This window comes from Notamacropus eugenii, chromosome 5, assembly GCF_028372415.1.
Source record: "Notamacropus eugenii isolate mMacEug1 chromosome 5, mMacEug1.pri_v2, whole genome shotgun sequence".
Classification (NCBI taxonomy): Eukaryota; Metazoa; Chordata; class Mammalia; order Diprotodontia; family Macropodidae; genus Notamacropus; species Notamacropus eugenii.
In genome coordinates, this window is record NC_092876.1 from 441103792 (window position 1) to 441128938 (window position 25147).

General features: G+C 36.5%; 1 pseudogene; it reads left to right on the forward strand.

Annotated features, from left to right (window-relative positions):
* LOC140508034 (peroxiredoxin-4 pseudogene) lies at positions 1-25147 on the forward strand (annotated as a pseudogene).

The following is a 25147-nucleotide window of genomic DNA, read 5'->3' on the forward strand; positions in this document are numbered from 1 at the left end:
ATGGCAACAGTATGGCAGCAGCAGCATCCAGAGTTGTGGGCCCACAGACAGTGGGGGAATCAAATGGCTGATACAAAATTTCTGAAAATTGGAGCAGCACCTCCACCCCTACCCCCACCCCCACCAGAAGCAGAGACGTACCTTGACAAAGAGTTAGAAAGTCAGATATTTGACTGGAAAGATGAGTAAACATCATAAAAGAACTCAGATTATAGGATCTTAATTTGGGGACAAAGAAGATGAAAATATAATATCAGGAAGTCAAAGCACCTACATCAAAAGTCTCCCAGAAAAATGTGACTTATCTCAGGCCTTGGAAGAGCTGAAAAAAGGATTTTGAAAATCAAACAAGTGAAACAGAGGAAAAATTGTGAAGAGAAATGAGAGTGATGAAAGAAAATCATGAAAAAGAAGTCAACAGCTTCTGTTGAGAGGAATATATTGAAAGAAAGAGAAAGGGAGAGATGGAATGGGGTAAATTATCTCAAACAAAAGAGGCAAGGAAAAGGTTTCACAATGGAGAGAAATAGAGGGCCGGTGAGAAGGAATGAGTGAAGTTTACTGTCACTGGATTTCATTTAAGGAGGGAATAACATATACACTCAACTTGGTATCTTGTCCTATAGGCAATTAAGAGAGAAGGGGAGAGGTAAAGGAGGGCAGATTGGGACTGGGATTGTCAGAAGCAAACTCTTTAGAAAATGGACAGTCAAAGGAGAAAATAAGATAATTGCGGGAAAGGATAGGACGGAGGGAAATATAGTCTTTCACATGACTATTATGGAGAAGTTTTGCATAATTATACATGCATAACCTATATTGAATTGCTTGCCTTCTCAATGAGGATGGATGAGGAAGCAATAAGGGATAGAATTTGGAACTGAAAGTTTTAAAAACAAATGTAAAAAAAGTGGTTTTATATGCAACTGGGAAATAAGAAATATAGGCAATGAGGTATAATCTATATAGCCTTTTAAGAAAGTAAAGGGGAAGGAGGATATGATCAAAGGGAAAGTAGACTGAGGGAAGGGGTAGTAAGCATGCTATCTCAGGGTGGGGGGAAGAGAAAGATGGGGAGAAATTTTGTAACTCAAAATCTTGTGGAAGTGAATATTGAAAATTAAAAATAAATAATTTAAAAAGAAAAAACTGAAGGAAGGAAAAAAGTGAAAAAAAATGTTAATAAAAAGTTCAATAGAAAAAGGCAGAATTTGCCAAATGGAAAGGGAGACCCAAAAGCTCACTGAAAAAAATAATTCCTTCAAAATAAGAATGGAGCAAATGGAAGCTACTAACCTTATGAGAAATCAAGAAATTGAATGAAAATGAAAAGAATGAAAAAAAGGAGAAGAAAATGTGAAATATCTCACCGGAAAACCCCACGACCTTGAATACATATCCAGAAGAGATGATTTAAGTTATTGGACTACCTGAAAGACATGCTTAAAAGAAAAAGTCTAGATATCATCTTTCCAGAAATTTTCAAGGAAGACTTCCCTGATATTCTAGAACCAGAAGATAGCATAAAAAGTGAAAGTATTCACCAAACAGCTCCTGAAAAAGATTTCAAAATGAAAACTCATATTAATATGCTAACCAAATTTCAGAGATTCCATGACAAGGAGAAAATATTGCAAGAAGCTAGATAGGAACAATTCCAATGTTACGGAGCCCACAGTCAGGATAACACAAGATTTAACAGCTTCTACATTATAGGATCTGAGGGTTTGGGGTTTAATTTTCTTTTCTTTTTTTTTTTTTTAATTTTTTTTTATTTTGTAATGTTTAACAGTCACTGCCATACAATTGTGATTTTATCCCCCCCCCACCTACCCCCCACTCCCCCCCTCCCTCCCCACGACTGCATACAATTCTGTATAGATTCTACATATACTTTCCTATTGAGTATATTTTCACTATAGTCATGCTATGTAGTCAGACTAAGATAAATGAAAGAAATCGTATAACAAATCAGAACATGATACACAAACACATACACATACACAAACATGATCTGCTACAATATGTGAGTGACTTCCATATTTCTCTCTCTGAGTGTGGCAGGCATTTTGCCTTGAGATCCTCCATTGGGATTTTTTTTTTTTTTTGGTAAGAAGTTCTTGTGTTATTACAAAAATCTAAGTCTACCAGACAAAACTCTCACACACTGTGGTTGTTGCTGTGCATAAAGTTCTCCTGGTTCTGCTCCTTTCACTCAGCATCAGGTCATATAAGTCCTTCCAGGCCTCTCTGAAGTCTTCTTGTTCATCATTTCTTATGGCACAATAGTACTCCATTACATTCATATACCATAATTTATTCAGCCATTCCCCAATTGATGGACATCCCCTTGACTTCCAGTTTTTGGCAACTACATAGAGTGCTGCTATAAATATTTTTGTACATGTGGGACCCTTTCCCATTTTTATGATCTCTTGGGGATATAGTCCTAGTAGCGATATTGCTGGGTCAAAGGGTATGCACATTTTTGTAGCCCTTTGGGCATAGTTCCAAATTGCTCTCCAGAATGGTTGGATACGCTCGCAGCTCCACCAACAATGAATTAGTGTTCCAACTTTCCCACATCCTCTCCAGCATTTATCATTTTCTTGTTCTGTCATGTTTGCCAATCTTATAGGTGTGATGTGGTACCTCAGAGTTGTTTTGATTTGCATCTCTCTAACCAATAGTGATTTAGAGCATTTTTTCATATGATTATAGATAGCTTTAATTTCTTCCTCTGAAAATTGCCTGTTCATATCCTTTGACCATTTATCAATTGGGGAATGACTTGTATGATTGTACATTTGGATCAGTTCTCTATATATTCTAGTAATGAGGCCTTTATCCCCGAGCTTAGCTGTAAAAATTCTTTCCCAATTTACTACATCCCTCCGGATTTTGGTTGCATTGGGTTTGGTTGTGCAAAAACTTCTCAGTTTAATGTAATCAAAGTTATCCATTTTGCATTTCATAATGCATTCTATCTCTCCTTTAGTAAAGAATTCTTCCCTTCTCCATAGATCTGATAAATACACTATTCCTTGCTTCTCCAGTTTATTCATGGTATCAATCTTTATACCTAAATCATGTACCCATTTGGACTTTATTTTTGTGTACAGTGTCAGGTATGGGTCTATGACTAATTTCCGCCACACTGTTATCCAGTTTTCCCAGCAATTTTTGTCAAACAATGAGTTCTTATCCCAGAAGCTGGGGTCCTTGGGTTTATCAAACAGAAGGTTGCTATATTCCTTGCCTACTGCATCTTGAGTGCCAAGTCTATTCCACTTGTCTACCTCTCTGTTTCTTAGCCAATACCAAGTGGTTTTGATAATTGCTGCTTTATAGTACAGTTTGAGGTCTGGTAGCGCTAGGCCACCTTCCCAAGCATTTCTTTTCATTAGTCCCTTTGATATTCTGGACCTTTTGTTTTTCCAAATGAATTTTGATATTATTTTGTCCAGCTCTAGAAAGTAATTGTCTGATAGTTTAATTGGTATGGCAGTAAATAAGTATATTAATTTGGGTAGAATTGTCATTTTTATTATATTAGCCCGGCCTACCCATGAGCAACTAATGTTTTTCCACTTACTTAAATCTGACTTTATTTGTGCAAAAAGTGTCTTGTAATTGTGTTCATATAATCCCTGGGTTTGTTTTGGCAGGTAGACTCCTAAGTATTTTATACTGTCTACCCTAACTTTAAATGGGATTTCTCTTTCTATCTCTTGCTGTTGGACTTGGTTGCTAATATATAGGAATGCAGAAGATTTCTGTGGGTTTATTTTGTACCCTGCGACTTTGCCAAAGTTGTTTATTAATTCTAGTAATTTTTTACTTGAATCTCTGGGATTCTCTAGGTAAATCATCATATCATCTGCAAAGAGTGATAATTTAGTTTCTTCTTTGGCTATTTTAATTCCTTGAATATCTTTATCTTGTCTAATTGCTACAGCTAACATTTCTAGTACCATATTAAATAATAGTGGTGATAATGGACAACCTTGTTTCACCCCTGATCTTATTGGGAATGCATCTAGCTTATTGGGGTTTAATTTTCTGAAGCACAAAGGATTTAGGATTACAGCCAGGAATCACCTACCCAGAAAAAAACTGAGTATAGTCTTTTGGGAGAAAAAAAGAGATATTCAATGAAATAAAGAATTTTCAAGCATTCTTAATGAAAAGACCAGAGCTGAATAGAAAACATTGACTTTCAAATACAAGACTCTGAAGAAGCATATAAAGGTATACAGGAAAGAGAAATCATAAGGAACTTAACGAGGTTAGACTGTATATATTCCTATATGGGAAGATGATAATTATGACTGATAAGAACATTCTCATTCTTAAGGCAATTAGAAAGAGCAGATAGATAGACAGATGGATGGATGATGGACAGACAGATAGGTACATAGAGGGCAGAGGTATGAGTTGAATATGAAGGGATTGATATTTGGAAAATAAAAATGGGAGACAGGAATGTTCTGGGAGAAAGAAAAGATAGAGGTAGAAAGGGGTTTAAGGTTTCACATAAGAGAATCAAGAAAAAACTTTTACAGTGAAGGGGAAGATGGAGGAGTTAAGGGGAAGTATGTGAACCTTACTCTCATTAGAATTGGCTCAAAGAGGGAATAACACTCACACTCATCTGTGTATAGAAATCTATCTTATCCTACAAGAAAGTAGGAGAGGCAGGAGATAAGAGAAGAAAGTTTGTGTGATAGAACTGAGGGCAGATTGGGGGAGGGGGTAGTCAGAAGCAAAACATTTTTGAGGAGGGATAGGGTGAAAGTAAAGAGAATAGAAGAAGTGGGGTGGGGAGTAGGATGGAGGGAAATACAGTTAGCAATAGTAAATGTGAAAAAAATTAAAATAAGATTCTCTGATAAAGGCCTCATTTCTCAAACACATAGGGAACTGGTTCGAATTTACAAAATAAGAAAACATCCTAGTAAAGGAAAAAGTAACGTGGGATAGGGAAGAGATACAACAAAAAAGTTATTGATAAGGTTTTGTAAGTGGTAGACTGATCAAATAATGATGTCATCAACAAAAATAATGAAATTAGAAGGAAAAGTTCATGGATAAATAACACATTAGCAGTTATCAGGTACAGAAGAAAAGTAAATCAGGAAATGATTAATGGAGAATATGGAAATCATTTTAATGTTATAGTAGTCTTTCTTACCTCCCAGAATTTAGTTTTAACAATGAAATGAATAAACATAAGTGTAAGAGAAGCCTATGAGTTTACAACATTTAACCCTTAGGATGTCCTCTTATATGTCTTAATTTTAAGAACAAAACCCTGGAAAATCAGTACCATTTACCTTTTTAACACTTCTGTGAAACGTTGAACGACTCTTAGTTGTTGCCATGGGGATATGGTCAAGAACCGTAAACTACATAGCAACAACATTCTTATTTACCACCACTTCTGCTTTCATAAAAATGGATTAACAACTCCATTCCATCAATAGGAATTAGAACCTTGTCAGAAATTTATTAGGTTTAAGGATCTTCATACAACAACTAACAAAAAAATTATCAAAAGCTGTATGAAACATTACCTTTATCTATTGATAATACCCTTTCCTTTTTGGCTTGAACACTCACATATTTTTGAATTGTATTACTAATTCGACTCAGCATATTTACAGAAACATCAGGCAAAATCTCAGGGTTGAGCTTTACTCTACCAGGTTCTGAACACTTGGAAACCTAGCATAGATACAGGAGAGTTATATAGTTAATATTAACTTACGTCTTTAATTCTCACATCCTCATTACAATTGAATCCCTAATCCATTTATCTCTACGGCTCAAATTTGTACCTTGCTCATAGGAGGTGCTTCATAAATGTTTATTAAATTGAATTAAAATTATGATACATATTCACCACAATTGATGCAAAAATAGATTGTAAAGTTTTAAATCTATAAATATAACACATTTCAAATTTACTTTTATTTACCTGGTTCCCCCATCTCCATTCCCTTCCTTCTCATTACAACAGGCTTTTATTTGTTATACCTCTTCTGTGTCCAGTACAGTGCCATTTGTGGATAAAAAGCAAAATAGTGGAATAAGTCCCTGTTCTCAAGGTGCTCACATCCTACTTGGGGAATGGGAGAGGTAACATATATACAGTTAAGTATACCTACACATATGGCTTTCATTTCAGATTTCATATATCTCAGTGATGAAACTCACTCCTAATCCAGATAGGCAATAATTCTGTAATTTAGTAGTTTTTTTTTTAATTAATTGACATCCAGTTTTCAACATTCACTTCCACAAAATTTTCATTTTTAAATTTTCTCCCTATCTCACCTCTCCACCCACACCAGGATAGTGTGTGTATTCTGATTATCTTTTCCTCCAATCTGCCCTCCCTTTTATCCCCCACCCCCATTTCCTTCCCTTCTATTTTCCTGTAGGGCAAGATAGATTTCTGTACCCCACCACGTATAAAAATTATTTCTTAATTGCATGCAAAAACATTTTTTTTTTCATTTTTAAAGCCCTAAGCTTAATATTCTCTCTCTTCCCCACTCCCCATCCATGCTCACTGAGAAGGCAAACAGTTGGATATAGGTCATACATGTGTAGTCATGCCAAACACTTCCATAAAAGTCATGTTGTAAGATACTAAGTATATTTACCTCTATCCTATACTATTCTCTCCTTTGCCTTGTCCCTATACAAAAGTGTTTGTTCTGATTACCCCTTCCCCCAATCTGCGATCCCTTCTATTATACCCCCTTTCTTAACCCCTTACCCTCTGATTTCCTGTAGGGTAAGATAAGCTTCCATACCCAAATGAGTGTGTATGCTAATCCCACCTAAAGCTAAATCTGATTAAAGGAAGCCTCACTTATTCCCTCTCACCTTCCCCTTCTCCTCCACTTTAAAAGATCCTTTTTGCCTCTTTTATGCGAGATGATTTATTACATTCTACCTCTTCCTTTCTCTTTCTTCTAGTGCATTCCTCTCAACATTAAATTTTTTTTGTAGCTATCATCCTTTTATATTCAGTTCACCCTGTGCTCTTTCTCTCTCTCTCTCTCTCTCTCTCTCTCTCTCTCTCTCTCTCTCTCTCTCTCTCTCTCTCTCTCTCTCTCTCTCTCTCTCTCTCTCTCTCTCTCTCTCTCTCTCTCTCTCTCTCTCTCTCTCTCTCTCTCTCACACACACACACACACACACACACACACACACACACACACATCGTAAGTACATTTTCTCTTCAGCTCTGGCCTTTTCAAGAATAATGCTTGGAAGTCCTCAATTTCATTGAAATTAGATTTTTTCCTGAAGCATTCTACTCACTTTTGCTGGGTAGGTGATTCTGGGTTTTAATCCTATCTCCTTTGGCCTCTGGAATGTCATATTCAAAGCCCTTCAGTTCCTTAGTGTAAAAGCTGCAAAATCTTGGGTTGTCCTATCATTTTCCACAATACTTGAATTTTCTCCTTCTGGCTGCTTGTAATATTTTTTCCTTGACCTGGGAACTCTGGAATTTGGCTACAATAATCCTAGGAGTTTTCCTTTTGGTATCTCTTTCAGGAGGTGATTAGAGGATTTTTTGACTTCTATTTTGCCCTCTAGTTCTAACGTATCAGCAGTTTTCCTTGATAATTTCTTCAAAGATGATGTCTAGGCTTTTTTTTTTCTGCTCATGGCTTTCAAGTTGTCCAATAATTTTTAAATTATCTCTCCAGGATCCATTTTCTGGCTCAGTTGTTTCTCCAATGAGATACTTCACATTGTCTTTTACTCTTTTTCATTTTTTTCATTTGTTTTAAAATTTCTTGATTTTTCATAAAGTCATTAGCTTCCATTTGCTCCATTCTAATTTTGAAGCAATTATTTTCTTAAGTGAACTTTTGGACCACCTTTTCCATCTGCCCCATTCTACCTTGTAAGGTATTGTTCTTCTCATTGGTGTTTTTGACCTCTTTTGCCATTTGAATTAGTCTAATTTTAATGGTATTATTTTCTTCAGCATTTTTGGGGGTTTCCTTTAGCAACCTGTTGATTCATTTTTCATGGTTTTCTTGAATCACTCTCATTTCTCTACCCAATTCTTCCTCTACTTCTCTTACTTCATTTTCAAAGTCCTTTTTCAGCTCTTCCATAATAAGACCTATTCTTATTTTTCTTGGAGGCTTTGCATGCAGGAGCTTTGACTTTGTTGTCTCCTTCTGGTTTTAAGTTTGGATCTTCCTCATCAGTGACATAAAAAAAAAATATTTCTTCCCTGAGAAAGTAACAATCTATAGTCTATTTCTTCCCCCCCCCCCCCATTTGCTCATTTTCCCAATCAATTGCCTGGATTTTGAGCTCTTTGTTAAGAGGAGGACTGGGGAAGCAGCCTCCATTTCAGAGGTGGCTGCCATTGCCTTGGGACTAGGTCCAGGGCTAGAAGTGGGACAATACCATACTCCACTCTCATAGAGGAAAGAGACCCGTCCTGCTGACCTTCAAAGCTGTCTATGCCCTCTGTAGGTAGAGAAGTCTGGAAACCACAGTGCCCTAATGCCTGCTCTAGCTCCTTCCACACCAGTGCAGCCCACATCAAACTACACTCCTTTCCCAATATGGCATGACAGACTCTTTTTGTCAACCTTCCAGATTGTCATAGCCAGAAATGTGCTTCAATATGTTATTCTGTGGCTTTTCCGGTCCCAGAATTTCTTCAGAGTCATTTTTTAAAGGCTTTTTTGAGGGATTTAGAGGGAGAGCTCTAGCAGTTCCCTACTTCTACTCCACCATCTTGGTTCCACCCTTCTGCAATTTAGTGTTAAGTGTTACCTGGGGGTGGGAGAATACTAAGAATTATAGTACTTATTCTGCTGTCACAGAGGAAATATTAAATAATTAATCAAAGCCTGACTGATACATGATCTATGCAACTTCTATTCTGAACTAATATATTCTGGTCAAAATATTTTGGAATCAAGTATCCTGGTTTGCTTCAGTCACATTGTTTGATTTCAACTGGGTTAAGGATTTCTCCATACCTGGCCCAGCAACAATTTGCTTTCTCCTATGCACTAACAACTGTGAAATAATTTTATAGCAGTCCCACTCACATTCAAAATCATTCACTGCATTACTTCAGCTTATCTTATCAACCTTACTGTCTAGAGCTACCTTCATATGCTCTCAAATCAAGAAACTAAATTGTAAACTTTCCCAGACCACCATGCACTTTCAAATTTCCATGATTTTATCATGCTAAACCATCAACATAGGACTTCCCCTACATTTTTGTCTACCAATATGCTACATATACCTTCAATACTTCCTCTTCAAGAAATTTATAGAAACTGTAAGCAAAATGTCTGCTCCAGAGTTGAAAAAAAATTCCCAGCTGTCAATAGTTACTCTGAGCTATAAAATAATGGTGATCATGAGAGCAGCGAGAAGGAATGCTGATGAGGGAGAAAAGAGTCAAAGTTAAGATTTAATATTATAGTTGATATCATTAACAATGTGAGTCAGAAAGTGATTATGACTAACAAATAAAAAGGCATATCTGTGTGGAATCTGAGAGAATGTGAATCTGTGTATTTCTGGGATTCCTTTACATTTCTGGTTTGTGTCTAGAAGGGGTGTATGATAGTTTTTGGATCATTTCATGTGCATTTTCTGAAGAGAATTTAAATTTGTGGGGAACGGTGAAGTAAAGCAATGAAGCATCTTGAATAGAATTATGAATTTCTTGCTTTAGAGTAAGGAAGATATGTTTTAATTTACAGTTAATAATTTTCTATGAGCTTAACTTTTCTCATTTAAAATTTAGTCTTAGTAATATCTGTAGCAACTTCCTCTTAGGATTATTGACTCAAATATAATGTTATAAAAAGGTTTTGTAAATCTTAAAGTTATAGCTAGATCAAATAAGAAGCTGCTTTTTTTTTTTATTAAATCAAGGAATGGAATCAGATACCCCTGGTGTGACCAGCTAATTATTAAGTCAGTGCCTGAAAATTGTCTAGGGCCTTTTCATGGGAGAAATTCCAGTTTTTTGACAACAATATCATGAGTTTGAGCCCTCAAACTCCTGAGTCCACCAAGGTGTAGGCGATTATTCAATCGCTTTAAGAAAAAATCTTATCTAGCCTACATGCGGATGGGCATTGCAGTTCAGGTATTTCAGTTCTCACAGATACATATCCAAATGGTAGAGAGTTATGTACCTCTCTTCCAGCAGTCTTCGTCTGATAAAAGATAATTCTTGGGGATGAGAAGACAATCAGACCTGAAGATAAAGCATGAGTATAAGTTTCAATGGTTTTCTAAAAGATTCATTTATAATTCAGTAAGCCAAGTGTGATCATTGCCTCTTCTAATTTCTGAAATGCAGGTCCTTGGTACCAGTATTATGGCTACAGGAAGACATGGAATGTAGAATATCATAGGTTTAGGATACACAGCAAGCACAGTTCAAGCTCTCTGAATGCTGGAGATTATAATACTTATATTCTGCTGTGATCTATATTTATTTCATAATTTCTTATTCACATTCTAACCACTGTAATAGTAATCTTACCTGAACTTTTCCTAATTAAGTTTGCTCCCTTTCATTTCCTTTTTGCATTCGTCACAATAAGCCTAGGCATCAATACAACAACTTTCCAGGGAGAAAGTCATCAAGTAACAAGGCAGAAATCAATGTCAGTTAGTCATACGGTGTTTCTTTAATTAGTGTGAAAGGGCCTTGATTTTATTAGATAATATTATTATAAGAGAAAAAGGAGAGAGATAATCATACTCTCATAGGGGAAAAGACAATAAAGATATCAACTTCTTCCTGTCCCAGATCATATTGACAAGCTAAGGAGTTTCTAAGAATTAATTTTGCCTCTTACTGTGAGTTGGGGAAAGGTGTAAAGAGTGGATAGAATATCATATTTTATATTGTATATATATTGCATGTATTTGTACATATGTCAATATATACAACTGATCTATAATCTCATTGATGTAAGTATTCACTCCAACAATGGAAATAGCAATCTAATCATGTTTTCCTCTTCTCCATGCCCTGCAATCAGCGGGGTTTATGGAGTACATTTATTGCCCTAGAGATCTTTCCATTACTTTGAATAACAAGGAAATACTAAAGTTTCCCTCATATTCGTTCCATTATTGGACCATTTTTTTCTGACACACTTTTCCTGATGTTGTCTTTCATGACCTATCTTATTCCAAAGCGGTTTTGTATATAAAATTCATCAGATCACAAAAAATTACTCTCCTGACTGATAATATCTTCAACTATACTTAAAATTATTTAAGAAGTAATAACTAATAAAAATAACCCATCAGTATTCTTTACTTGATATTCTGATACGCCAGTAATTAACCCTAGCTTTTTTTGACATAGAAAGCACAAATGGTCATTCAATCAACGCGTATTTCTTGACTACTTCTAGTCCTAGCATGGTGGTAGGTGCTTTGGAGATAACAGAGACATAAGATAAACCATCTAACCTAGAGGAGATTATAGTATGTGTACCACAAAAGGTAAATGTAGAAGAAATAATACAGTAAAAACAAAATGCAATGTGTAAAATTTGAGAAACAAAAAAGAAGATAAAAACATTTTGGTCTAGAGTATGTATGCTCTACATACATACTCTAGATATTTTGTGAGCAACTTTGAGGAAGAGAATTTCTTTAAGCTTTTTTAAAATGACAAATTATCATTGTATCTCCTTTGCCTCCTTTCTTTACCTAGCTTTTTTACAGTCAAATAGATATTATTATTATGAAGAAGAAGAGGATATCATAATTGAATGTTAGCAGGGTCATGGAACTGAATGGCCATAAGGCCGGATTTAAGTAAGCTCTTCCTGACTCTAATAGCAGTGTTTTATCTAATATACCACATAGTTGCCTATGTGTAACTTATGTGTGTCTACATTGGAATGTCTAGAGTCTCCTCCTCCCATTTCTCCAAGGGAGAATGATTTTTAACCAGGAAAGGAGCAAAAGATTAATGAAATTAGGCTAACCATTCTTTTCTACTCAGAGGGTGTGCTGAGCTAGAATTAGGTATATTCACACTCCAGCCACAAACATTGTTAGGCAAGGTAAAATAACCTTTAGATTCATGTTCACATAGATTATAATATTTTTATGTGAAAATATTATCCTAAGACATCTATGGAATGATTTCCTTCCCATTATATTTCAGTTACACACGACAACATATAGACAATGGCAAATAAGTCCATTTATCTAAGCTGATGGCAAACAGAAATAAAAGTTAAAGAGGGGATAATATACCACAAAATAGAGAGTGAACGAATTCTCCCCTTGGAAGTAAGATATCTTTGTTCAGTTAAGAAAGAAAGCAACCCAGATCTCATCCAAGTGGAAATTCTTTAAAATTTTTGTTAATATATAAACTGAGGATAGAATATGATTGAGTCCCTGGTTCCCTCACATTTTGTCTTCTTCCTATAGCCTTTCTATCTCTCAAGGGGCTTTTTCCTGAAGGGAATCTGAAATCATAAATCTTCTCTCTCAAGACTGAAGATAAAAGCCTTCTCTTTTCCCTCACTTCTTGTGAGCTCTTAATTCTGCTGCTCATGCAGATGTGGAACACTGAGTAATCAATTGCCACTAATGGGCTCTGAGACTTGATTACAAGTAGTTGGGTATGGATTCACAAAAATGGGAGAACTACTGTGGGACGCTGAAGGATGAGGAAGATGTAGACCAGGAGAAGGACAAGTAGGGAGTATTTTAGATGGGAAAAAGATTACATTTAAGAGTATCTGAATGACAGCAAGGTTGACTAAAAAGAAGCACTAATGTACTGCTGTGAGAGTTGTTAACTTGCCGAGTCATTGTAAAAACAATTTCGAACTAGCCCAAAGACTTAGAAACTGTATAGTCTTTGATCAAGAAATTTTACATATATATGTATATATATGTAATATATATATATATATGTATGAGTGTACAAATGTGTGTATGTATATCTGTGTATTTGAGTACACACACACACACACATTTATAGCCACACAGAATTGGAAACTGAGGGGATCTTCATCAACTAGAGAATGCCTGAACAAGTTATGGTATATGACTGGGATTAAGGATTATTATGCTGCAAGAAATAATAAGGGGGACCTGGTACCACAGGTTCTTACACCTCCATTCATAAAAGGAAAGCAAGGGGTTAACAATCACTTTGATGAAGCACTGAATGCACACAGTGCAGCCCAGGAAGCCTGGAGTTCAACCTGATGTGGCAGGGACCAGACCTTAAACAGACTTCAGGGCATCACTGGAAGCAACCAATTCCCAGATTGTTCAACCCACAAAGAACTTCAAAGGTCAATTGGAGGGCCCTTCACCCAGGAGAGCGGAGTTTGGTCTGAACCCTCAGCAGCAGCAGCTTCCATCGTTGAAGCCCTCTGTGTAGAGCCCCTGGCAGAACTGAGCAGCTGATCTGAATCTCAGCCCTGAGCTCAGCCCTGACAAAGAACTCAAACATCAAGTAACTGGCTGGGAAAATGGCCAAAAAAGGGAAAAAGAATAAGACAATAGAAGGCTACTCTCTTGGTGAGCAGGTATTTCCTTCCATCCTGTCAGATGAGGAGGAACAACTTAGGTCTTCAGAGGAAGACCTAAAAGTCAAGGCTTCTGTAGACAAAACCTCCAAATTAAATATGCAGTGGGCTCAGATCATGGAAGAGCTCAAAAAGGATTTTGACAATCAAATAATAGAGGTGGAAGAAAAACTGGGAAGAGAAATGAGAGCAATGCAAGAAAGTCATGAGAAGCCAGTCAACAGCTTACTAAAGGAGACTCAAAAATTGCTCAAGAAATTAACACCTTAAAAAATAGACTAACTCAAATGGCAAACGAGGCCCAAAAAACGAATAAAAAAAAGAATACTTTAAAGAGCAGATGAAAAAGGAAGTTCAAAAGCTCACTGAAGAAAATAGTTTTTCAAAAATTACAATGGAACAGATGAAAGTTATGGGGTGACAGAGGAATGTATTGGGAGGAGAAAGGGAAAAATGGAATGGGGCAAATTCTCTCATAAAAGAGGTAAGAATAAGCTTGTTCAATGGAGGAGAAAAAAGAGGAGGTGAGAGGGAAAAAGTGACACTTACTCTCTTCACATTTGGCTTAAGGAGGGAATTGCTTGCTTTCTCAGTGGAGATGGGTGAGGAGAGATGAAGGGAGAGAAGTTGGAGTTCAAAGTAATAGGAATGAATATTGAGAAATATTTTTGCATGCAAGTGGGAAATATGAAATACAGGTAATGTGGTACAGGAATCTATCTTGCCCTATAAGAAAAGAGAGAAGATGGGGATAAGGGAAGGGAGGGGTATGATAGAAGGCAGGGCATATTGAGGGAATGGGTAAGCACAATGCAAGATGTTATGGGGTGGAGGAAGGGAGAGATGGGAAGAAAATTTGTAACTCAAAATTTTGTGGAAATGAATGTTGAAAACCAAAAACTAATAAATAAATATTTAATTTTTTTTTTAATCACTTTAATCAAGTACAGGTATCAGAGAAAATCAAAGTCAACCCTAACCCTAACCCTAACCACGTTATGATCAGGGAGGAACAACACTTTTGGTTTGATGGCTGTCAAGTCCTTTTGGGGGCTCTTTACACCTTTCATATTCAGCTGTTCCATCCAACTCTCACCTGTGGCTCTAAGGAGCTGCAGCATGAGCAGTGGTCAAATCTGGGTTAATCATTTTGGCAGATGGGCCAAACCAGGTTGAGGGTAACCAAAGGGTCTCAAACTCATTTGTGAGGTAGGGGCTCGTCATCCATGGCATCCTGAGCCATCATCAGCTGTCTTGACTTTGTCCTGCCACTGGATTCTGATCATTCTGGAGGAGAAAGTGAAGCTGATGACTTCATGCAACTCTGCTTCATTTCAATACAATTTACACAGGAATCAAAAAAGAAAAAAAGACATTCAATCAGAGACACTTTTAGTAAAACAAAAACATCCAAAAAATTCTAATTTCATTGCTGTTACAGAAACCCAGGGAAACTTATGTGAACTAATGCAAAGTGAAGTGAGCAAAACCAGGAGAACATTTTACCCAGTAAAAGCAAAATTTTATTTTATTTTCTCATTAATTTATTTAACTTGTAACATTCATTTTCACAAAATTTTGGGTTCCAAATTTTCTCCCCATTTGTCCCCTCCACCACCCCAAAACACAAAGCATTCTAATTGCCCCTATCACCAATCTGCCCCCTCTTCTATCATCCCCCCCTTCCCTTGTCCCCATCTTCTCTTTTGTCCTGTAGGGCCAGATAACTTTCTATACCCCATTACCTGTATTTCTTATTTCCTAGTAGCAAGAACAGTACTCAACAGTTGTTCCTAAAACTTTGAGTTCCAACTTTTCTTCATCCCTCCCTCCCCACCCATTCCCTTTGGAAGGCAAGCAATTCAATATAGGCCATATCTGTGTAGTTTTGCAAATGACTTCTGTTGGGACTGGAAGCTCAATTCCGTGTGGACAGTCTCGGGCAGGTAAAAGTGGGACTTCTAAATCTTAGAGTCTTACGAGGCCCTCCATGAACAGCGGGGGTTCGAGAAGGTCAGACCGAGCTAGCTCGGCTAGCTCGGGTATTTCCGCCTCTCCCCCGGAGATACCTGATGGGTGGAGTCTCCCTGCCCTCGAGGTCGTCCCGGATTGGAGCACACCTAGTTACCTAACAGCACGGTATTGAGATGCAAACTGTGTGGCTGAAGATTAAGTAGGATTGAGGAAGCCTAAAAGGCTCTTAGCACGTGTGGAGCCAAAGAGAAAAGTAGGGCTCCGCTTCTTTTCTTTCCTCTCTCCCCTCCCCCTCTCTCCCCGCTTGTACTTCTACTTCCATTCCCTTAAGCTTAGCCTTCTTAGGAAATCTCCCCCTCTTCGTCCTAAGAAAGAAGAGCCCCTGCACTTGTAACCGAAACCCTGTAATAAAGCTCAACCCCTGTTTGACTCTGGAACGTCCTTTCTCTCATATGTGCATCCGGCGTGGCCAGCCGAAGACCTGGACAGGTAAGAAAGACTCGGGTAGCCCAATACAGGCCTCTAGGCTTGGCAGACTTCCATAATAGTTGTGTTGTGTAAGACTAACTATATTTCCCTCCATCCTATCCTGTCCCCCATTGCTTCTATTCTCTCTTTTGATCCTCTCCCTCCCCAAGAGTGTTGACTTCAAATTTCTCCCTCCTCCCATTGCCCTCCCATCATCCCCCCGACCCTGCTTATCCCCTTCTCCCCCATTTTCCTGTATTGTAAGATAGGATTTCATACCAAAATGAGTGTGCATTTTATTCCTTCCTTTAGTGGAATGTGATGAGAGTAAGCTTCATGTTTTTCTCTCACCTCCCTTCTTTTTCCCTCCACTAAAAAGTCTTTTGCTTGCCTCTTTTATGAGAGATAATTTGTCCCATTCCATTTCTTCCTTTCTCCTCCCAATATATTTCTCTCACTGCTTAATTTCATTTTTTTAAGATATGATCCCATCCTATTCAATTCACTCTGTGCTCTCTGTCCCTGTGTGTGTACACGTGTGTGTGTGTGTATGTGTAATCCCACCCACTACCCAGATACTGAAAAGTTTCAAGAGTTACAAATAATGTCTTTCCATGTAGGAATGTAAACAGTTCAACTTTAGTAAGTCCCTTATGACTTCTCTTTGCTGTTCACCTTTTCATGCTCCTCTTCATTCTTGTGTTTGAAGGTCAAATTTTCTTTTCAGCTCTGGTCTTTTCATCAAGAATGCTTGAAAGTCCTCAGTTTCATTGAAAGACCATTTTTCCCCTGAAGTATTATACTCAGTTTTGCTGGGTAGGTGATCCCTGGTTTTAGTCCTAGTTCCTTTGACTTCTGGAATATCCTATTCCACGCCCTTAGATCTCTTGATGTAGAAGCTGCTAGATCTTGTGTTATCCTGATTATATTTCCACAATACTTGAATTGTTTCTTTCTAGCTGCTTGCAATATTTTCTCCTTGATCTGGGAACTCTGGAATTTGGCCACAATGTTCCTAGGAGTTTCTCTTTTTGGATCTCTTTCAGGAGGTGATCTGTGGATTCCTTGAATACTCATTTTGCCCTCTGGTTCTAGAATATCAGAGCAGTTTTCCTTGATAATTTCATGAAAGATGATGTCTAGGCTCTTTTTCTGATCATGGCTTTCAGGTAGTCCCATAATTTTTAAATTGTCTCTCCTGGATCTATTTTCCAGGTCAGTTGCTTTTCCAATGAGATATTTCATATTATCTTCCATTTTTTCATTCTTTTGGTTTTGTTTTGTGGTTTCTTGGTGTCTCACAAAGTCATTAGCCTCCATCTGTTCCATTCTAATTTTGAAAGAACTATTTTCTTCAGTGAGCTTTTAAACCTCCTTTTCCATTTGGCTAATTCTGCTTTCAAATGCTGCTTTCCAGCCTCAGGGCTTTGCGTGGGGGCAGGGCTGCTATTAAGTCTGAGATTAAGTTCAGGTGCTCAGGTGGGGGCAGGGCCACCACTGGGGCTCAGTTCCCTCAGGGGGTTTATGCTGAGACCTTCAAGTATGGATCCAAGCTCCTGCCTGCTTTGGGAGCCCCTGTCTGCTTCTGCCCCTGCTGCTGCCTCCCGAGGGCGCCTGAGTCACAGGGACACCCCACTCCCCTGTCAGCCACCCAAAAAGATTCTCTCACCAACCCTTGTCACCTCTGGGTGGAGGGACCTGTGCAGCTGCTGGAGATTCTGTCCCTGAAGCCTGCTGGGATCTGCTCCTCTCTGTGCTGCTTGGCCAAGGCAGGGCTGGGCTCAGCTCCACGTCCAGTGCATGACGGACCTTTCATGTCAGGTTTTCAGGTCTCTCTGGAACAGAAATCTCATCTGCTCAGTTGTTCTGTGGCTTCTGCTGCTCCAGAATTTGTTGGGAGGTCTTCTTTACAGATATTTTATGGGCTGTGGGTTTGGAGCTACCATATGTATGTGTCTTTCTACTCCGCCATCTTGGCTCCTCAAAGCAATATTTTAAAGTTAATCTACTGTGAAAGACTTTAGTGACTTTGATCAATACACCACACCACAACTTTAAAGGGCTCATGATGAAAAATGCTCTCCACCTCCAAATAGAGAAGTGATACACTCAGAATGTAGATTGAAACATTTTATTTGTCTTGATTTTTTTGAAACATAGATAATGGAGAAATATATGCTGCATTACTTCATTTATGTAATGAGCATCATATTTCTTGATTTTCCAATGAGTAGAGGAGGACTAGGAAATGCATAAAATTTAGGATTTAAAATAAAAATAAAATTAAAAACAAAATATGTTTACAAAAAGACAGCAAGTAGGATACTCTTCATAGAAATCTGATAGTGGACAATATAAAAAGAGTAGCAAAAGCATTAACTTGAACTTATTAAATAACCTTTCTACCTTTCCAAACTTCTTGCACTTTATTCTCTTACATGTATTTTATGATGCAATGACACTGGCCTCCTAGCTCTTACTTCACTCAACACTCTCCATCATCTAATCAAGTGCATTTTCCCTGGCTGTCCGTCATGTCTAGAATGCTTTCCCTCTTTGACTCTTATCCTTGGATTTTCCTGGCTTCCTTCATGTATAACCTAAAATCCCACCTTATGTAAGTGACCTTTCTCACCCTCAATTCCACCCCAAAGCCAGAAACTTTCCACTTTTATTACATCCAATTTAATGTGTATATGTCTTGTATATACATTGTTTTTTACTTTCTGTCTTTCACCTTAGAATATAACTGAGACTATTTTCTTCACTTTTTGTGCCAATACTTAATTCAATGCCTGAGATTTTGCAAGTAGTAATGCATACTTATTGATTGACTAAAGAACCTTAGATGGGAAAGTATTTTGGGAATTAGGAGTTTATTTGTTATTCTAAAAGATGTTATATCTTTGTTTTTCAATGCCAAAGTAAAATATAGGAGTATCATAAATTATCGTCCCAGTCATTTCTTTTGGTATCTCAATGATAAATAATTCTAATTTGTGTTTGCCCCTAAAATACTTATGCAAAGTCATAAATCAGTTCAAAGTTCTGTAGCTGTTATGGAGAATTTTTGAGACTTTTTAAAAATTTTAAACATTTTTACATAAAGATATTCACATTATCTTTGTTAGCACAACCAAAAAGAAAATATACCAACATTAAAGATCATATCTTATAGGATAAACACAAAATCAGAAGAGTAATCTTTTGATACATATAGATAACACTTTTTCCCTTTAAAACAAACACATAGCTCATCTTCCTCTTTTTTATTTTTCCTTTCCTAAAGACTTATTATAAATGAATTGAGAGATTTTTTTCTTTCTCAAAGTCACAGATACTTAGGTAAATATTGAATCACATCTAGCTATCTGTACTCAGTTCTGGCTTGAGTTTACTTGTGTTTTCTCCTTGCTAAGAAGTTATCTTGTGACTTCCTAGATTGGTCATGGAGCCAGGGAAGGGGTGGGGATTGTCTGGTGTCCATTCTGGGCTCCTCTGATTATAATCAGAGGAATTAGTCTCATTTTGTTTGTCTCCAGAGAGCAGAACTAGAACCACATGGTGGAAATTACAGGGAAATAGATTTCATTTTTTTAAAAAAAGAAAAATCTTCCAAATAATTTCAACTGTCCAAAAATAAAATTGGCTGCTTCTCAGGGAAGTAAGCTCTTCATTACATGGATGAGAGTAGCTAGAAATGATCCTCAAGGGCATGATCATTGATTGTGAAGGATATTATAGAAAAAGTTCATATTTTTTTTCAGTAGGGATCTGACTAGATGACCTCAGTGTCACTTCCAATTCTCATATTCAATGATCTCTACCTCACAGTGTTGTAAGATAACATAAAACAATTATTTTATAAATCATGCAGGGCTACTTATTTTTAAGTTATTGTTATTAACAGGCTCCAATCTTCTGCTATTTGACACTTTTGTCTGAAAATGCATGTTTTGCATAAACAGAAACCATTTTTGAAGGCTAGAGTATCAGTTACCATGGTAATGAAGCTACATTTGGCTAGCTATTCTGCCATTTTTTCCTTTTAAAATTGCCTTGCTCCCAAAAGACAAAGGGGGGGGGGTAATCAAAAAGACGAGGAGGAGGAGGATCTTCCCTAGGATAATATTCATAAATTGTCTCATCTATGTAGCTATATATTCAAAACAAAAAGCAAAAATGAGGAATTTGGTATTGGGTTAAATCAGCAAGCAACCATGTGAAAATGTCAAATTCATATTTCACACTTCATCTTTTGAAAGAAGAGTTTTGCACTTGAATATACTAACAAAATATTCAACCACCACACACCAGAAACAAAAATTACAAAAGAAAGGGGCAAAACAATATTCTAATGCTTTTGTTTTAAAAAATACATCAATTATATAAGCACAAGGAGGACTCTATTTTCAAACATTACCCTTAGCCTCTAGATTCAAGTGTTAATTCATATAAGCCTCTATATCAAAAACTCCAAATCCCTTTGTTAGGTTGGTAGAGATAATTAAATAAAACAAAATAAAATTAGAAAACTTGAATTCAAATCCTATCACTACCTATAGGATCCTGAGTAAATCACCTTACCAAACTTATCTCCAGTTTCCTCATTTACTAGTTAGGGAAAAATAACACTGTATTAACTACCTCACAGGAATACAGAGAGATAAACATGTTACATCACACCACTCCTTCCACCCACTCTGACTTGGGTCAGCAGAGAGATAGCTATCTATATAGCTTAAAAATGGGGTTTCAGTAAAGGAAAACACCCACACTCACCACATATCAGATTAATTGTTTTAAGGAAAGATATGCAGCAGGAACATGGACACTTCAACCTGCAATCACCTGTGACTGGTTGTGCCCTGAAAAGTAGGATATGTAGAAGTACAATGATTTAAAAACTGATAGCTGGCCAGTCAAATAGACCTACCCTCAAGAGACAATATTATAATTCTTGTATATGATATAATATACAATTATGTATTGTTATAATTGTAATTATAATGGTAATGTTGCAAAGCATAGACTCTGGGAACAAAAAGTTAAAGGCCCATTATCTGCATGTAGTGGATCTGCAGTGAGGATACTGCAAATGTGTGCTTTTATGAAGTTTAAAATAGTAAATATATGAAATTTTTACTCATCAGCTTAATGAGATAAAGAAAAGGTCAAAGAAAATTAAGTCAAGCAACATGATCCATTTTTGGGTTAATATCTAAAATTTAGCCAAGACAGAGGGGTAATCAGATAGTATTCAGGGAGACTTGAAAGTGATAAAGGCCAAGTTGTATCATTTATTTGTATGGAAAATCAAATACCAACATTTTTCAATTGATAGGTAGTTGACCTGATGAGTAATTACAAATACATTTTTTGTTTAAAATTCCAGGAATATTAGATGAAGCAAAGTCATCAAGGATTAAGAATAATTTTAAGAATTATATATTAGTGAATTAGATTAGGATGTCAACTATGCAGAGCCTTTAAAAAAATAAACTGAAATTATGTCAGGGGGTAGGTCAGTAAACTATAGATAAAGGGCCAAATGCAACCCAAAGCCTATTTCATACAGCTAGTTTTTAAAAATAAAATTTAATCATATTTTAAACTATTAGCATTCTTTTTGTGGACCTTATTAAAGCAGAGTATCAAATCTGGCCCATAAGCCACAGTATATTAAGTCCTCTCAAGGGCAATACCAAAGAAAAAATAAAACAAAGCAAAACAGAAAAGTATGTTCTTGGTTGACAGATTCTCATTTCTCCTCAAACTCTCTGCAGCCTTTGAAATTATTGATGACATTTCCCTCTTTGACATTCTCTTCTCTCTAGACTTTCAGAAGAGCACTCTTTATGGATTCCGTTCCTGCCTATTAGACCACCTTCTCCTCTCTGTTTGATCTTCCTCTAGATCATGCCCTCTAACCATAGGCATCCAATAGGGGTCTTTCCTACCCTCTCTCTATATACTAGTTCACTTGGTGATCTCATCAGCTCTCATGGGATTAATTACCATCTCTGTAGTGATGCTTTTTATCTTACCCTACCCTTTCTGCCTTTCACACATCTCCAACTGGATGTCTGATAGACATCTTAAATTTAACAAATCAAAAAACAAACTCATAATCTTTCCACTTAAATTCTACACTCTTCCTATTTTGCTTATTCCTGTTGAGGTCATCACCATCCTACCCATCCCTTGGGATCACTCCTGTTTTACACTAACATAGTCTAGTGCAGGCACCATCACATCATACCTGAATGATTGCAATCACTTGGTGGGTCTGTTTGCTTCAAGTTTCTCACCACTTCAATCCCATTCTGTATTGAACCCTCAAAGTGATTTTCCTACATCCTAAGTCCAACCATGTCACCCTCCTACTCAATAAAGTCTAGTGACTCCGTCTTGTCTCCAGGATCAAATATAAAACCTTGAGCTTGGGGTCTAAAGCTCTGCATAATCTAACCCCCTCCCCCATTTACAGTTTTATTATACCTTAATCCATGCCAAATACTTTTTGTTGAGTGATTTTGGACTCTGTTGTTCCATGAACAAAACATTCCATCTCTTGACTCTTGGCACTTTCGCTGGCTGTTTCCCATGCCTGGAACATTCTCCCTTATGTCTCCCTACTGAATTTTCAGGCCTCCTTCAAGTCACAACTCAAATTCCATCTTCTGCATGAAGGCTTTCCCAACCCTTCTTATTTCTACTGTTTTCTCTTCATTAATTATTTCCTATACACCTGTATATACCATTTTTGTATGTATGTCTTTGTTTATTTCCCCCATTAGATTGTGAACTTCTTAAGAGCAGACACTAAGTTTTTCCTCTTTTCATATCCTCACTGCTTAACAATGTCTGGCACAGAGTAGGTAGTTTATAAATGTTTACTGATTGATTTAATACAATATAAATGTTAAAATCAATGAGACCTTTGATGAAAGGATTCAAACTCAAAAGGAGACTAAATAATTTATAATTATTATAATAATGTAATCCTAATTCAATCCTAAAAATGATGGCAATTCAAAGGGCAATATAGAGAAATGATAGATCATTTCATTTAAAAAAATGATACAGTGTGACAATACAGATAAAAAATAATGTCACCAAAGCATTTTTAGTGGAATGCTTATATTTCTAAACATTTATATCAATGGAAGAGACCAATAAATAAATAAATAAATGGGCATTAAATTTTTAAAAAGGATATAACATGTTATAGATCTAATAAGCCTCCCAAATATTAAAAAAATGAAATTATGAAAATTAAATAAAGCATAAACAAAATTGAAAAAAAATTTGAATCGACAAAACTAGGAGTTTTATCATGTGAATGAAACTAATAAAATAAATAGCAGATATGCTAAAAAAAAGATGAAAACCAAATTACTGATAGCAAAATGAAAAGATAGAGTATGCAAGAAATGAGAAAAAAATAAATTTAGAAAATATTTCCCTGGTTGTATGCCCAAAACTTGATAATAAATGAAGCAAGTAAATATATGTAGAAATATAGAATAAATTGATAAGAGAAAAAGAAAATGTAAGTAAACCAGTTCTTTAAAAAAGGTATAAAGGCATGCCTAAACGGAAAGAAAAAAATCAAACCAGATGGGTTTGAAAAAAAACATTTAAAAATTAGTTTTATACTTAACTAAAATATTTATTAAAATATAGAAAGAAGGAATCCTATTCAAGTGATTTTGTGAGATAAAAATGTTCCTAATAATAAAATCAGTGAAAAAGTCTAGAATGTAAACTGTAAACCAATATCTCTAATGACCTTTAATGCAGAATTGAGTAAAATATTAGTTAAAAGGTTACAACAAATGAGAGTTTATAATATGACCAAGTTGAATTCATACCCAGAATACAGTATTTTGTCAATATTAGCAAAATATAAATAAAATAGATTGAATAAAAATTTAAATTATATGATTCTCTCAAGAGTTATAGGATTTTTTAAAATAAGACATGACATTTATATCAAAAATACTTCTAAAATTTTAGAAATATTAACCTTATATTCCACAAAGGGGTTTTGAGAAGAAGAAAGTCCCAATAAATACCAGTACTTTTTTGTGTTAACAAAGAATTAGAAACAAAGTAGATGTTTATTGATCAGAAATATATCTAAACAAATTACGGTACATGAATGTAATAGAACACTGTTTTGATATAATATGAGGAATATAATTAACAAAGAGATGCATGGAAAGATATACATGAACTTCTTTAGGGTGAAATACGCAGAGCTAAGAAAACAATAAAAATCTGATCACAGGCCCAATGCACAATCATGGGAGAGGCCTCAAGGATGGCCACTGCTGGCCCTGCTGCTGCTGCTGTGGGCAGCCCCCATGTGGGGCAAAGTGGACAAGATGCCCACTGAGTGTCAGCTGCCCGACAGGGTGTGCAATTTTAACCAGAATGTCAAGTGTACCCTGGGGGAGGCAGCCTATGTACCAGTGTCAGACCACTCTCTGAACCTCAGCAAAGCCAAGAGTTCTAAGTCAGTCCTTTACTGGGAAGGAGCAAGTGTGATAAATAGAGAAGTTAAGGAGTTCAAATTAACCAATTATCGAGGAAAATATTTGGTTTTCTTCTTTTATCTACTTCACTTTTATGTGTCCTTCTGAAATTATCACTTTTGGTGAGAAAATTGAAGAATGCAAAGCTATAAATACTGAAGTGGTTGCATGCTCTGTTGATTCCCAATATACCTGTTTAGCATGCATTAATATTCCCTTGGAAGCAAGGAGGCCTTGGGTCAATGAAAATTCAACTTCTTTCAGATTTGACACACCAGATTTCAAAGGATTATGGAGGCTATCTGGATTTAGGTCACATTCTTAGAGTCCTTTTCATTATTGATAATAAAAGGGATCCTATGACATTACAATGACCTTTCTGTTGGCAGATCAACAGATGAAACACTTGATTTAGTTCCAGCTTTGCAATATACTAGCAAACATGGGGAAGTCTGTCCTACCAGTAGGAAACCCGGTAGTGAAAAGATCAAACCTGAAGAAGGTATGAAAACTTGGTGGCCAAAGGAAGAGTTAGAATTACACATCCACCTAGAAAATTGA